The sequence below is a fragment of the Notolepis coatsorum genome, assembly GCF_963971535.1.
Source record: "Notolepis coatsorum genome assembly, chromosome: 15".
Lineage (NCBI taxonomy): Eukaryota > Metazoa > Chordata > Actinopteri > Aulopiformes > Paralepididae > Notolepis > Notolepis coatsorum.
Window position 1 is genome coordinate 68,045,043 of NC_140179.1, and position 14,817 is coordinate 68,059,859.

General features: G+C 43.8%; 1 protein-coding gene across 1 annotated transcript in view; it reads right to left on the minus strand.

Moving 5' to 3' along the window:
* Positions 1-14,817, minus strand: part of cmah (cytidine monophospho-N-acetylneuraminic acid hydroxylase) — a 127,754-nt gene that overhangs the window by 46,731 nt on the left and 66,206 nt on the right. The window lies entirely within an intron of this gene.

The following is a 14,817-nucleotide window of genomic DNA, read 5'->3' on the forward strand; positions in this document are numbered from 1 at the left end:
TTCTAGCCGGCGCGCTACTTCTCCAGACGCGCATCGCTCTCTAATTCTCTACGGGAGGATGCGTCTCTCCGAGCCGGCGCGCTCTTCAAGCTGACGTGCACCACTCCAGACGTCTAGCCTGTGCGCTCCTACTCCATCCCTGTAAGCAGCTCTGGCCCTCGCCCTGTCCAAGGCCTTAACCCTGTTTTCTCTGTCCCTGTCTCCAGCCCGCCTCCCCGGGCCTCTGTCCCTGTTCCCCTCTCCAGTGCCCCTGTTCCTGCCCTGTCCTTGCCCTGGCCCTGTTCCTTTAGCCTTAGCCCCTTAGCCTGCTCGCCTCTTAAAGGCACAGTGCCAATTTTCCCTAATTCTTGTTTCCAGTATTTTGTGTTCTCCTTTAGCCTTAGCCCCTTTGCCTGCTCGCCTCTTAAAGGCACAGTGCCAATTTTCCCTAATTCTTGTTTCCAGTATTTTGTGTTCTCCCTTAGCCTTCCCCTTAGCCTGCTCGCCTCTTAAAGGCACATTGCCCTTTTTCCTTGTTCCAGTATTTTTGTGTTCTCCCTTAAAGGGACAGTGCCGCTTTTCTGTTGTATTCAATAAATGCCCAGTTCTTGGCTTACTCTCATACCTGTCTTGTGTTGTGTGATTGGGGTCGGTTACAAACCATAACAAGGTCGGTGATTCTTGCGTGCCGAGCATAATATGTGGCGACAACAACAACAACAACGAGGCAATGATGACAACTGTGTTCAAGTTGGCAGATAAAGTAGCATTCAACGCCAATCTGGAATTGGAGGGCGGCGAGTGGATATGACATGTTTCAAACATTAGCAGGGATTTTGGAGGACTTAACAACAAACAAGTTATCACTAAATCTCAGCAAAACAAACTTTATTGTCTTCCACTCAAATCGGATGCACACACATCACATGTGCATACAAATAAATGAAAAGGAGCTGTCAAGAGTGGCGTCCACAAAATTCCTGGGGGTCATCATCGATGAGTCACTCAACTTCAAATGCCACATAAAACACCTACAAACAAAACTGTCCAAATATGTTGGCTTATTCTGCAAAATACGGCATTTTCTTCCCTTGCCTGCCCTTCTCACTTTATATAATAATAATAATAATTCATTTAATTTATATAGCGCTTCTCAATAACCCGAAGTCGCTGACAGTAGTCGGGAGCAGGGGTACAAACAAAGAGACGAAAGCATAAAACCCTGTTTGAACCCCTCATTAATTACTGTAACGTCATATGGTGCAACACATACCCCAGCCATCTCAAAAAACTAGAAAGCCTTCAAAAGAGGGTACTACGAGTGCTGTCATGGTCCGGGTATCGAGCGTCCTCAAAGCCTCTTTTCCATCGCTTTGGTCTCCTGAGGCTCGCTGAATTTAACATTCATCAAAACGCATCAATTATGTATCAAGTTGTCAACAACATGAATCACAGACTGTCTGAGCTTATCCCAGTCTGCCAACCACTGCACATCCACAACACAAGAAACAAGCATCTTATATCTGGCAAGAGGAGAAGGCTAAATTGTGCTAGCCTAAGCATAGCATGCAGGGGTCCACAGATCTGGAACAAGCTTGATGAAAATCTAAAAATGACTAATACCTTTAAAACCTTTAAAAAATCATTGAAAGAGGAACTGCTAAAATCATATCTCTAATTAAAATTATAACTTAGGAATAAATTTGTCTGTATTATGTATCTCTGTTATGTCAGTAGTAGGTAGGTGTGTAAACCTACCCACGTTGCAGTTTTTTGTTTTGTTTTTGTTTGTTTGTTTTGTTTATTTTGTTATTGTTTTGTTTGTTCATATTCTGTTTGTATCTGTGTTCAGGCTCCCTCCAAAAGCTTTAAATAGCTTCTTGGGAGACCTGGCACATGCACACAATTTGCGACATGTTATCACATGAGGATACTCGCATGTAAAATGTATCGTGTGTGTGTGTGAATAAAAATTCAATTCAATTCAATTCAATTCAATTCAAGGTATGGTGAGTCGTGTTTTCAATTGCATTCTGATCACCCGCCGCGGTGATCTGCAACAGCTGATCTGCTGTTCATGAATGAATGAATGAATGAATGAAAACTTTATTTAACAGATTGCAGAATGGGTACAATACAGTACGGCTCCACTTGCACAATCTGAAAGTAGCCACTTCCGGCTGACTTCCGGTTGCCAATGGCACTTCCTGTCCCATCCAAATACATTGGTTTTAGCTACTTTTCTCCCCTTATTTAAACAACTTTGTCGTCACAGAGAGGCAGTGAAACGTTTGTATTATTATAGTATAGAATGTATTTAATAAGCAAACGTTTGTCAGCAGGGTTTTTGGGCTGTATTTCATGTAAAAACGTTTATTGTTAGTTTCCTTGCTCAGCCAGCATTAGCTAACAGAAGCTAGTGGTTAAACAGGCCGGATTAGCTTTGAGCTAACTATCTTTCCCGACCCATGTATTCATTCCATTCTAAACATAACGTTAGTTTACAAAACATGACCTGTCTATATAACGTTGAGGAACAAATTATAAGTGTGTGGGTGTGTGTTTTTGTGAACATTGGACTGCAAACAGAAAATGCATCACAGTTACAGACAGTAGCTACTGTTAGCTGCACTCAGGCTGGCTGCACTCAGGCGGCGCGATCAGCCTGTTGGACAGGGAATGAAGATATCCAGCGAACACTTCATTGCCTCGGATTATGTTGTTGGGGGTGGAAGGTTTGTCCAGAAGACCACTAATCAGCTGAAGCCTGATGCGGTTCCCTCAGTCTTCGACAGACAGACCGGCGCAGGCTCCCGGGAGTGATGGCTAGCTAGTTAGCACCAGCCGAGGACCGGCGTTAGCTGCCGGGAGCGATGGCTAGCTAGTTAGCACCAGCCGAGGACCGGCGTTAGCTGCCGGGAGCGATGGCTAGCTAGTTAGCGCCAGCCGGGGACCTGGAGCGATGGCTAGCTAGTTAGCACCAGTCGGGGACCGGCGTCAGCTGCCGGGAGCGATGGCTAGCTAGTTAGCACCAGTCGGGGACCGGCGTTAGCTGCCGGGAGCGATGGCTAGCTAGTTAGCACCAGTCGGTTGGTCCCCGGCTGGTGCTAACTAGCTAGCCATCGCTCCCGGCAGCTAACGCCGGTCCTCGGCTGGTGCTAACTAGCTAGCCATCGCTCCCGGGAGCCTGCGCCGGTCTGTCTGTCGAAGACCGAGGGAACCGCATCAGGCTTCCACCCCCAACAACATAATCCGAGGCAATGAAGTGTTCGCTGGAGATCTTCATTCCCTGTCCAACAGGCTGATCGCGCCGCCTGAGTGCAGCCAGCCTGAGTGCAGCTAACAGTAGCTACTGTCTGTAACTGTGATGCATTTTCTGTTTGCAGTCCAATGTTCACCAAAACACACACCCACACACTTATAATTTGTTCCTCAACGTTATATAGACAGGTCATGTTTTGTAAACTAACGTTATGTTTAGAATGGAATGAATACTCTGATCACAAACCAACAGCATGCACCGTGTATCACGTTTCGAAGCGGAGATTTCACCATGGAATAAGGGGATTTATCATCAACCAATGGACATATCGATCTACCAGATGCCGATCGATAACGAGGAAATGCTGCCGGGTATCACACGGGCTGACGGTAAGACATTTATCACCTAATTTATAGCCGGATCGGAGCTTGCTGTGCAACGCAAGCAATCGATCTGTGAATGTGGCTACTTACACGGACACTGTATTGGTAATCAATAATACTAATCGACATCCCCCGCCGCCCCCCTTTCATCCATAGATGCTCTGGGATAGTCCGGATCATAAGCAGTTTGTGTTATTTCATTAACATATATACAACGGAAATGCCGTTGAATATAACGTTAGTAGCCTTTAGCTGTATAACTAGCTTTCCAAAAAATTGATGATACGAAATCTGCGATAAAGCTTATAAAATGCTATAAAATGACAACCTACCGATGGATTTTTTTTCTTTAAGCCATTCTGAAGGGACGGTTTATGCACTCAATTGACAATGAGAATGGACAGATAGCATAGCAACACTATAAAGTATAGATATAGCTGTTAGAAAACCCACATGTTTGTTTACATTCCCCGGTCCTCTAGCCACTAATTAGACTAAGCCCATCGGTCGTCAAAGAAAATGAAAAATAAAAAGATTGTATACAAAAAAAAGAAAAGCTTTCTCGCACCAATCAAATTAACCAATCAAACAGACTGAGACTGTTTCACCCAAATAGACTATGTTATATTGTTGTTCCCTAAATCATTTTTAAACATTAACTTTTTTTTTTATCTACTTTTTTCTCCCATTTAAAATTTTTCTCGCATCACAATTTCGTATCGTCCAATTCTACCCTCCCCTGTCTTGAACGCTGTTAGGCCATGCCTCCCACAAGCCTGCTGCAATGTGGACGAAGCCTTACATCACGTGTACCCTCCGGTACTCGAGGAAGCAGCCGTCGCATCTTTTCACCTGCACAGCGCGATCTCTCAGCGGCGGGAGTCTGCGTGGGAGGGACACGCCGCCCCCGTCGCTTCCTGATTCTGCGCAGGAGCACCAACCGACCTGTAGAAGTTGCTGTCCACAACGTCCGATCCCCATTCCCCACCCATCAGCTTTCCCACCCCTAACACTGCCAATTGTGTTAGTATGAACGACCAGCCAAGCTGATAGCAATGCGGAGAGCTGGGCTCATTTTTAAACATTTACAAAATAAATTCAGAATTTAGAAATGTTTAGAAAAGCAAATTTTCACCAGTTTATTTCCTCTTGCATTGTTTGCCTCCAGTTTTGGTTTCTCTTTCAGCTTGGTGAAGTTGTAATGACCTCCTGGAGCCTGACCTGATCGAACGTGACTTTGAGGTAAAATAATGACTTGGACTATTTCAACAACTTCGGGGTGAGAGTTTGACAAACAAGATGATTTTATGTTTAGGTAATGCGTCTGAGTAAGTAAAATTGTATTACATGATATAACCTACTGTCACCCGAAGGATCTTAAAGGTGCTATAGATAACATTCAGCCACTACATGTCGCACTAGCACCAGAACGTAATCTATCCAATCAGGTGCATTCCACATGTGGAAATGGGAAGTAGGGGATACGTGCCTGCAATATGTAAACAACATCATTAATTTTGGACCCGCAAACTAATTTTAAATAATAAATTCTAAACGTATAATTCATCAATAATGTATTGGGGGGGGAAAGCAATATTTTTATTCTACACCTTTCTAAGCGCTCTGTGGAGGCATAATAAAAAAGAAAATCTACATAGAAATGTTACCTATAGCACCTTTAACTGCTTTAAGTTCATCTCACTATATGTTAATTCTTGGCCCCGGCTGTGATATATAGCTAGCATAGCATAGTGTGTTACACAAACAGCCAGGGACCCAACAAGTTAGAGATATTATATGGCGGCGGGGGGGAGGGGCTAGCAGGGGCTTAAGCTCCGACTGAAAAAGGCTTAGCCCCCTCTAAGCCCCCCCTCCCAGTTATGTTTCTTATTTTATTTATATATAAAATACATTACAAATTCCGTTATATTGGACATTTGTATTAATTATATCAAGCGAAGAACTGAGAAATTTGGCAGAGAGAGACAGCAACATTATCGTGGGTTTGCGTGATGAGTATCTCCACCTCTTTTATTGTGAAGCTGTATCTATCTACTGGTAGTCATCAAAAGCATGTCTGTCACTATAGCCAATTGAAATGCTAGAAATGCTCACGTGGACTGGGAGAACCAATGGAATAGTCCCACCGGGCCGCGTGTATATTGCCCTAACACACTTTCACTTCCGCGTTTGAGATGTGAGAGAGTAAAAAAAAAAAAAAATCTTTGGATAGCTTCTTTGCAACGGGGAAATATAACGCTTCTTTTAATAAACAGGAGCCATACTTAAAATACGGGTTTATCGCAACAGGTCGGTGATTCTTGCGTGCAGAGCATAATATGTGGCGACAACAACAACAACAACAACGAGGCAATGATGACAACTGTGTTCAAGTTGGCAGATAAAGTAGCATTCAACGCCAATCTGGAATTGGAGGGCGGCGAGTGGATATGACATGTTTCAAACATTAGCAGGGATTTTGGAGGACTTAACAACAAACAAGGTATGGTGAGTCGTGTTTTCAATTGCATTCTGATCTGTTCATCACCCGCCGCGGTGATCTGCAACAGCTGATCTGCTGTTCATGAATGAATGAATGAATGAATGAAAACTTTATTTAACAGATTGCAGAATGGGTACAATACAGTACGGCTCCACTTGCACAATCTGAAAGTAGCCACTTCCGGCTGACTTCCGGTTGCCAATGGCACTTCCTGTCCCATCCAAATACATTGGTTTTAGCTACTTTTCTCCCCTTATTTAAACAACTTTGTCGTCACAGAGAGGCAATGAAACGTTTGTATTATTATAGTATAGAATGTATTTAATAAGCAAACGTTTGTCAGCAGGGTTTTTGGGCTGTATTTCATGTAAAAACGTTTACTGTTAGTTTCCTTGCTCAGCCAGCATTAGCTAACAGAAGCTAGTGGTTAAACAGGCCGGATTAGCTTTGAGCTAACTATCTTTCCCGACCCATGTATTCATTCCATTCTAAACATAACGTTAGTTTACAAAACATGACCTGTCTATATAACGTTGAGGAACAAATTATAAGTGTGTGGGTGTGTGTTTTGGTGAACATTGGACTGCAAACAGAAAATGCATCACAGTTACAGACAGTAGCTACTGTTAGCTGCACTCAGGCTGGCTGCACTCAGGCGGCGCGATCAGCCTGTTGGACAGGGAATGAAGATCTCCAGCGAACACTTCATTGCCTCGGATTATGTTGTTGGGGGTGGAAGGTTTGTCCAGAAGACCACTAATCAGCTGAAGCCTGATGCGGTTCCCTCGGTCTTCGACAGACAGACCGGCGCAGGCTCCCGGGAGCGATGGCTAGCTAGTTAGCACCAGCCGAGGACCGGCGTTAGCTGCCGGGAGCGATGGCTAGCTAGTTAGCACCAGCCGGGGACCTGGAGCGATGGCTAGCTAGTTAGCACCAGTCGGGGACCGGCGTTAGCTGCCGGGAGCGATGGCTAGCTAGTTAGCACCAGCCGGGGACCGGCGTCAGCTCCCGGGAGCGATGGCTAGCTAGTTAGCACCAGCCGAGGACCGGCGTTAGCTGCCGGGAGCGATGGCTAGCTAGTTAGCACCAGCCGGGGACCTGGAGCGATGGCTAGCTAGTTAGCACCAGTCGGGGACCGGCGTCAGCTGCCGGGAGCGATGGCTAGCTAGTTAGCACCAGTCGGGGACCGGCGTTAGCTGCCGGGAGCGATGGCTAGCTAGTTAGCACCAGCCGGGGACCGGCGTTAGCTGCCGGGAGCGATGGCTAGCTAGTTAGCACCAGCCGGGGATCTGGAGCGATGGCTAGCTAGTTAGCACCAGTCGGGGACCGGCGTCAGCTGCCGGGAGCGATGGCTAGCTAGTTAGCACCAGTCGGGGACCGGCGTTAGCTGCCGGGAGCGATGGCTAGCTAGTTAGCACCAGCCGGGGACCAACCGACTGGTGCTAACTAGCTAGCCATCGCTCCCGGCAGCTAACGCCGGTCCCCGACTGGTGCTAACTAGCTAGCCATCGCTCCAGGTCCCCGGCTGGTGCTAACTAGCTAGCCATCGCTCCCGGCAGCTAACGCCGGTCCTCGGCTGGTGCTAACTAGCTAGCCATCGCTCCCGGGAGCCTGCGCCGGTCTGTCTGTCGAAGACCGAGGGAACCGCATCAGGCTTCAGCTGATTAGTGGTCTTCTGGACAAACCTTCCACCCCCAACAACATAATCCGAGGCAATGAAGTGTTCGCTGGAGATCTTCATTCCCTGTCCAACAGGTTGATCGCGCCGCCTGAGTGCAGCCAGCCTGAGTGCAGCTAACAGTAGCTACTGTCTGTAACTGTGATGCATTTTCTGTTTGCAGTCCAATGTTCACCAAAACACACACCCACACACTTATAATTTGTTCCTCAACGTTATATAGACAGGTCATGTTTTGTAAACTAACGTTATGTTTAGAATGGAATGAATACATGGGTCGGGAAAGATAGTTAGCTCAAAGCTAATCCGGCCTGTTTAACCACTAGCTTCTGTTAGCTAATGCTGGCTGAGCAAGGAAACTAACAGTAAACGTTTTTACATGAAATACAGCCCAAAAACCCTGCTGACAAACGTTTGCTTATTAAATACATTCTATACTATAATAATACAAACGTTTCATTGCCTCTCTGTGACGACAAAGTTGTTTAAATAAGGGGAGAAAAGTTGCTAAAACCAATGTATTTGGATGGGACACGAAGTGCCATTGGCAACCGGAAGTCAGCTGGAAGTGGCTACTTTCAGATTGTGCAAGTGGATTAAGGGGATGCAGACCAGAGAAAAACGTTTGTCTCTTTACAATATCAGTATATTAAGTTAGCCATTGTTTTAGATCCTGGCCCGCCAAACCACAGGCTTGGGGAAAATCTGGCCCGTGGCCAGACCGCCTGTTTCAGTTCTGCAACCGTTCCTATTTCCGGGGTAGGCCTGATTGGCCGCGACAGGCACGTGACCCGCCGCGGCCACACCCCGCGGCAGCCCCAGGACGCGGCAACGAGGCTGCTGTGTTTCACCGCCGCTTTCCGCCTTCAACGCCGCCCGCAGCAGCAAATTTGCGCGTATCATGCAATCATTTATCATTTAACATTTGAAAGGCATACATTGTTGTATGAAATAAAATAGTATAGAGACATATGTACAGCGTTCGATGCAGAATAGAAGTAACTGAGTTACCATACAATATACAATACGCAGGGCCGCCTGGGAGAAATGCGAGGCCCTGTGCAAGATTTAAACGCGAGGCCCCCCCCCCCCCCCCCCCCCCCCCCAAAAGGTAAAAAAAAAAAAATTATATATATATATATATATATATATATATATATATATATATATTTTTTTTTCATACAGTCAACATATTCGTAAATAATAGCGCTGCCCGAGGCTGGGCATGATACAGTCAACATATAGCAAGAGAGAGAGCGAGAGAGAGCTCCCGTTCTACAGTCAATATACAGTGTACAGAGAGAGACACATTGGAAAGAAATTGAAATGCTATTTGGCCCTAAACAGAGAGTACACAGTGGCAGAATACCTGAGCACTGTGACTAAAGATCCTTGACTAGGTACAGACTCAGCGAGCACAGCCTAGCCATCGAGAAAGGCCGCCATAGGCAGACTGTGTGTGTTAGAAAGAGAGAGAGAGAGAGCATGTGTGTTAGAGAGAGAGCATGTATGAGAGAGATAAGCAAAGATGACCCCCTAAAGGATATTCAACTTTTAATGAAAGAACAAAACAGAAGGAAAAGATAACTTCACAAAGGCAACATGAATATACATAGATCCAAAAGGACAAAGATCAACACTTAAATCCAAAGAGAAGAGGGTCTATACCAAGAGAAAACAAAGCAGCAAGGAGCCAATGGCCGACAGCTAAAGGCTAGCCAGGTAGGCTACTGACACCAGGCCACACACAGCTTTGGCCAACGGCCCAACGCTACCCAAGCTACACAAACGAACAAATGAATTCACACACAGCACATGTCGTATCTCCAAATGTTGTGAAGTAACATATGTTTTGCCTGGAAAAAAACATCGTTATTAACAAAACATTCGGGAGGGGAAGGAAGGAAGAGTGGGGTAATGTCATGACATTTTCATTAATCTTACCTGCACCAAGGAACGCAGGGCGAAAGGCCGCAACACAGGTCTCCACGTTGACGAAAGGCCTCTCGCTGTCGGGACAAAAATAAGCTATGGCCAGAGCCTTGTCATGGTGCAGGCCCGACTACATCTTCTGTCAAAGATGATGTCGTAGTCAGAGTGCCAGAACCCCCTGCTATTCTCACGGCTAATGTCAATGGTCGTAGCACAAGCTAACAGCTAACTCAAGGCTAACTGATAGCATCAAACGAACGTTCCCAGCCGAGCGCAACGTCGAAGCTAAACAGCTAACTGGCTAACAGTTAGCTCAACCAGGCTATCGCTAACCATTAGCTAACGCAGAAGCACATGACACCAGGCCATACACCGTTAGCTACTAGTAGTACTACAACAGCTAGTCGGCCAGTTTAGCTCCAGAGAGAGAGAGAGAGAGAGAGAGAGAGAGAGAGCGATGTCCACGGCGGGAATAGAATAGAGTTAATAGAATAGGTTAAAAACTCACCAAACGTCCAAGAGGATGGAGACAACCGCGTGGAGTTGACGAAGTTCATCTGCCAAACGACCATCCTCTTCATCTTGGCTGCATGACTCTAGGTTAGCTAACGCTAGTTAGCCTTTAGCTGAGCTAGCTACTAGCCGACATCATCATGGCTATATCCCGACTGCATCATTTCGTCAACGTTCCTTGGTGACCGACCGACTGATAATGACCGACCTCTTCGAGTTGGCTGGCATAACTAAGCATAATAGTCAAAAGCTGCACGCGCGAAATAGTCAAACGCAGCTGACTCACGCTGGCGTACTACACATGATGTAAGTAACCACTCCGCTCCCTTCGTTGAAACCAATAGTATGTCTGCTGCAGAGCCCCATAGCTCCCTTCGTTGAAACCAATAGTATGTCACTGCAGACCCAGGAACAAGTCAGACACATTCTACAAACGTGTTTAATGTGAAATATATAAGCATATAAGCAAAACTAGATTTTAGGTCTGTGATGAAAAAGGGCCTCGCGGGAAGGGGGGCCTCGCAAAAATAAATAAAATAAATAAATAAAAATAATAATAAATAAAAAAAATATATATATATATTTTTTCTTTTTTTTTTTTGCGAGGCCCCCCTTCCCGCGAGGCCCTGTGCGACCGCACTGCTCCAGGGTTCCCACGGACCTGGAAAACATGGAAAACATGGGATTCATGGGATTCATTTTCCAGGTATGGAAAGGCATGGAAACTGAGCAAAAGTGACCAATTACATGGAAATAGAAACAGTTGTCCTGGAAAATTTTATTGGATGATTTGTAATAAAATTTAACTATTGAGCACAGAATTAACATGAGTTTATAAAAACCCTTTACATGTGAGCAGCTTTTACTGTAGATAGAAATGGATGATACCATGTTGTAGAGCATGCTCTTGGCATCCTATATGCCATATGGTATATTGGATGTTGGAATTTGATGCAGACATGCTCCCCTGTTTTGCAGCTGGATGCTTAAGACAGTGGGGTGCTGTTCTGCAGCTTGATGCCCCTCAGACATGCCCAGACATGTCAGTTGATTGATAGTCAGCATTTATATATTAGAGAGGGCTTAGTTGATCCCCTCAGTCTGTGTGCGCGTCCCTGATCACAAGTAAGTGTTAAATATGTGTATAATGAGGACGCTTAGTTATATATGTATATAGTTAATCTATATACTATATATATTTATTAGTGCTGTCAGGCGATTAAAAAAATGAATCTAATTAATTACAGGATTTGTAATTAATTAATCTAATTAATCGCATTTTAATCGCATAACCATTTTATGCCTGATATTCTATATTCTATAATCATATTTCAAATTGCATGTGTCCGGATGGCAGAATTCAGTACTGTATCTACAAAACCTTCTGTTTGATCATCTTCCATCTATTAATTTGCTTAGATTTTTCAGGTCTGGTCAATTTGAGCATGGTGTTATTCACAGTCAAAGATAACAAAAAAATATTGATATTCTCATTTGGTTCATTACAATTTACTCAAAATAAAATTTTCATTCAATCAATCACAGCGCAGATTGAGTGATTGAATGAAAATGTTATTAACAGATTGCAGAATGGGTACAATACAGTACGGCTCAATACACACAATTGTTAAGGGGATGCAGATCAGAGAAAGACTTTCGTCTTGTTTACATCAGGGTCCCCCATTTTCAATTCATAATGAATTGTAAGTAAGGGTGCAACTTGCACTGTGCAATCCATTCTTTGTGGATCTAGCCCACAGTATTTCTGACACTGGGAATACATTCCCTGAGATTCATAGATGTCCCTAGAATCAGATACCAAGAACATGCAAATGGACCATATTAAAAAACATCTGTAAATGTGTATTCTACATTCTTATGGAATGAATGAGATACAAAAAAAATATTATATAAAAAAAAAAAAAAAAAATTGTAATTAATTTTGAGTTAATTTTCATAACGCGATAATTTGCTGTGTAATTAATTAATCTAATTAACGCGATAAACTGACAGCCCTAATATATATATATATATATATATATATATATATATATATATATATATATATATATATATATATATATATATATATATATATATATATATATATATAAAATTATTCTAAATAAATAATAATGATAATAAATAATTAGAAGTTTGGATTTTTTTCTTTTTTTACAACTGAGGTAGGTAGATTACATTTTTAGAGACTAAAGTACTGAAAAAAGGTACCGTTGGGTACCGGTATCGATTCACAGGTACCGGTATCGGTTCAAATGTGAACAGTACCCAACCCTAGCGCCTACAGAGCTGTGTGTCAGACAGACTGGTCAGCAACACCGGGGCCCCGCAGGGGACAGTCATCTCTCCCTTCCTCTTCACCATCTACACCAACGACTTCCACTATCGGTCAGAGTCCTGCCACCTTCAGAAGTTTTCTGATGACTCTGCGATAGTGGGATGTATTATGGATGGTGATGAGGAGGAATACCGGGCACTGGTGGTGGACTTCGTCACATGGTGCGATAAAATCCACCTGCAGCTAAATGTGGCGAAGACCAGGGAACTGGTTGTGGATCTGGGAAGGAGGAGGAGTACACCTGTGACCCCAGTTTCCATCAGGGGGGTCGATGTGGACATGGTTGAGGTCTACAAATACCTCGGAGTCCACATCGACAACAAACTGAACGGGTCAAAACACGCAGAGGCACTCTACAAGAAGGGCCAGAGCTGCCTCTACTTCCTCAGAAGGCTGAGATCCTTCAACGTCTGTACAAGGATGTTGAGGATGTTCTACGAGTCGGTGGTGGCGGGCGCCTTCTTGTACGCTGTGACCTGCTGGGGCAGTGGTCTGAGAGTGGGGGATGCAAACAGGCTGGATAAGCTGGTCAGGAAGGCCAGTAACGTGGTAGGGGTGGAGCTGGACTCTTTAGGTGGTGGCGGAGAGGAGGACGCCATCAGGGTCAACCCCTCCCACCCACTATACACAGACTTGGCTGACAGAAGGAGCACATTCAGTGACTCCCTATAGATGTAGCACTGAATGGCATTGGAACAGGAAGTCCTTCATTCCGACAGCCATCAGACTTTATAATGCATCAATGTGCCTCACTGCATCACTGAGCACAGGGTGACAGTACTACCTTCCTCGACTTTTACATTTACAAATTTACACTTACTGTATATTTCTGTATATTTTTACTGTATATTTTAGAAGGTATATATTAGAATGTGACATAGGAAATGTATATCCCGGACCGTATTTTATTCTTAGGCTTATTTTATTCTTATTGGTGACTTTTGTTTTTGTCTATCCAAATGTCTACTGTTTACTGTGAGCGATTTGTAGTGCCAAATTTCCCTCGGGATGAATAAAGTATTTATTTTCTATTTCTATTCTATTCTGTTTGTTGCTGCATCCCGCCATTCCACACGTGCGTCAAACGCACTCTTAAAACTACACACCGATCAAGCACAAAGATAGCAAGTTACTTTTTCCTTGGCGTCTTCAAATGACAAGAGGCATCCGTCACATTTCCTAAATAGTTTTACTGATATGAATCAGTGATAGAATGTGGTGGTCCGTGTGCTGCAGGCGATGAAGCTCTCACATCGGATGTTACGCTTAAGAAGAAATAAGCGCTCTTGCAGAGGGAAATATTTTCGACATGATGCGTCTATCGGTCGATCTCATCTCCAGCCGACACCCTGCAGGCTTAGCAGATCAACCAACCCGGGGAGACGTGGAATGAATAGAGTACAACCTGTCATGCAGCCTGTTGTCTCTGAGAGATGAATGGGCTTAGAGACAAGTTTGTTATGGCTACATTGAAGATGAATAGTAATGATTTAACGTACAGTACGTGGTGTTCACTAACCATTTTAGTATCTATCCACAGGCCATCCGGATGCTCAATGACTCCATGTAACAACCCATCGTCTACACCCATCATCTACACCCATCGTCTACACTCATTGCACACGCATCCACATGCACACACTCACTTTTAAACAAACACTCACCTTAACACTCACTTTAGACACTTTAACACTACATTATATTTAAAGAAATTTGCACTACATTCATACCTCATTTGCAATTGCACCTTACCTCATTTTCTGCATTGTACCTCACTGTTTACAAATGTTTTATTCACTGTACTTTGACTGTACCTAGGTTGTACTTTAGATTGTATATTGTAGGCGACTGTATATTGTGTATATTCCTCTTTACTTATTACTTTTTTTACTGTATGAAGCACACTCTCAGGGGCTCATACAGAACCAAGCATTTCACCGTCAAGTATGTGTATTTTATTGTGATATTTAATAAACAAACTTGAAACTTTGTTTTTGTCAAAAGTGTCAACTCATTTCATTAGATCTTTTTAATTATTGTTATTATTTAAATGTTTTACTTTTCCTTGTATTTGTGACAAATTGTATATACCAACCATCCATCTGGCACATAATGATAATATATATATATAAAAAATCTTTTATAGGTTAGTGTAACATGTTATGTTCATTTCATTTTCACTTCTGCTCTTCCTCATCTACACACCAA